The following is a 2525-nucleotide window of genomic DNA, read 5'->3' on the forward strand; positions in this document are numbered from 1 at the left end:
ATGACAGTATCACCTGACCACATTTGTTTAGAACAGGGTTTCTTAAACTTCTTGCAGTCACGGACCACTTTCACAGTTTAAGCAATTTCGCACGGACCCCTGTTAATAAGTATTTTTGGCAATCGACAACGACAATGCGTCTCGTCGAGTTGATACACAATTTCCTAATAAATAATGTTTATTAAGTACAAACTGACCTACTGCGGACCCCTGATAACCCCGAACCCCACTTTAAAAAACCCTGGTTCTCTCAATACATTCACTAGACTTTTACTAGAAGTGCATGAAAGACTTGCAACATTTGACTTAAACAAACAATGAAACATTGAAAATTATATTAAGGCTTATAAAAAACTCTTTGAACGTAAAATACCTACTATAGCAACAAAGGCTTCACTCCACAATATTACCAACTCCAACGATAAATGATTTAAGAGACAGAAACACAGAAAACTCAGCCACAAAAACTTGAAACAATGCTGCGAGTTAGCGAAAAAAGAACGAAGTTGAACGTAGTGCTATAACTATAGTATTATAGTCTAGAATAGTTCTGAGAGGACGAGGAAACACACTTTACCCGGAGTAAGTTATCCGCACTTTTTGTTGTGGTTTCAAAGATTCCGTTTGCGCTGAGTTCTTGCAGATTAGGGTATATGAGCAGATCATCATCCTCATTAGCCGGAAGACGTCCACTGTTCATCGGCCCCTCCCCCTTAGAACACCACATTCAACGAGAACTCACCACTTTCATCCACCGGTTGCCTGCAGCTCTCGGGATGTCGTCAGTCCATCTAGTGGGAGGCCTGGCCTACCAACGCCTTGCCTTTCGGTTCGTGGTCGTCACTCGAAGACTTTCCTCCCTCAACGGTTATCTGTTCTTCGAGCGATGCTACCCGCCCATTGCTTGCATATTTTTTGAGCTATGTCGGTAACTTTGATCGAATTTCCGTATTCCGGAATTATGGCTTAACGTGTATTAATACAGTCTAAAATACAAGTCCTGGCACAAGCCATACAAAGTAATCCTTGTTTCGGCAACCTTCGAAATCAACCCTGCAAGTAGCAATGGAAGTCAAATATTGTGGCATGTAAAGCTGAGAAGGTATTCTTATTCGCACGAATATGCGAATCAACAGCACATTTAAGAAGACATTTTCAAACGATCTATGTCGACGTTTCATGTACATCATACATACATACATACATAAAATCACGCCTCTTTCCCAACGGAGTAGGCAGAGACTACATCCTTCCACTTGCTACGTACGTGTTTTCATGTACCTCAAAACGCAAGAATTTCGAAACTTCGACACATTGTATCGTCGATTGGATCCGATTGCGCGCAAAAAATGCTCAATGTTTACGTTAGGCAGCTGCCCCTCCCTGCCCCCCCTTGGCGACGCCCTTGCGGACAGGCCGAAACCACAGAATAGATAATAGTACAAGTACCGAAACTATAATGGTTCGTTGTAGGATTACGGCACCCTGAACAAGATATGCCCATTGTTATTTATCTACACTTTTCTCTTATTGAATTATGTAAAATCGTAATCTAAATTCATTTACCTACCGATTAAAATGTATGTATGTATGTTGTGTGTGTGTGTATTTTGATTTATATTGCTTTTTTATGTTAGTAGTATATGTATTGTATAAGTATTGTATGTATGTATTTATATAATAATAAATAATAAATAAATATCACGGGACAATTCACACCAATTGACCTAGTCCCAAAGTAAGCTTAGCAAAGCTTGTGTTATGGGTACTAAGCAACGGATAAATATAATTATATAGATAGATACATACTTAAATACATAGTAAACACCCAAGACCCGAGAACAAACATTCGTATTTTTCATACAAATATCTGCCCCGACACGGGAATCGAACCCGGGACCTCAAGCTTCGTAGTCAGGTTCTCTAACCACTAGTCCATCTGGTCGTCGAATATAATTATCATTTGTATTTATTTTAATATTATTGTTTTTTTTTGTTCTTGTTTTCTGTTTCTGTTTCCGCCACCTATTTTTGTTTGACATAACCATAAGTTCTTGTACCCAAATGGTTGTCTGGAAGAGATCGCTTAAGCGATGACCGCCTCTTGTCTACCCTGAATCTAAGTGTTTATATTATAAGTTTCTTGTACTGATTTATGGTGTGCAATAAAGAATATTTGTATCGTATTGTATGTATAAGGTAAACGTCCTAGTGCGCGACACGCTAATGAGGGTTTTCACAGAGGCGAAATATCGCTAGATGGCGTTAGTATCGTGAAGTTTATTTGACGTTTGCTTGCGATTGGCTCATTTAGTTTTTTAACCAATCACGAGCTAACGTCAAACGGACCTTAGGTACGATACTAACGCCATCTAGCGATATTTCGCCTCTGTGAAAACCCTTATTGATAACACCTTGCTGTCACCTGTATTGCTAATGGCATAAAATTACAGATGACCACTATTGGGGCAGTGACGAGCATTGGCTCATTTACCTTGAGTTTTAGGGTAAGAAAAATACTTAAA

Source organism: Choristoneura fumiferana, chromosome 21 (assembly GCF_025370935.1).
Source record: "Choristoneura fumiferana chromosome 21, NRCan_CFum_1, whole genome shotgun sequence".
Lineage (NCBI taxonomy): Eukaryota > Metazoa > Arthropoda > Insecta > Lepidoptera > Tortricidae > Choristoneura > Choristoneura fumiferana.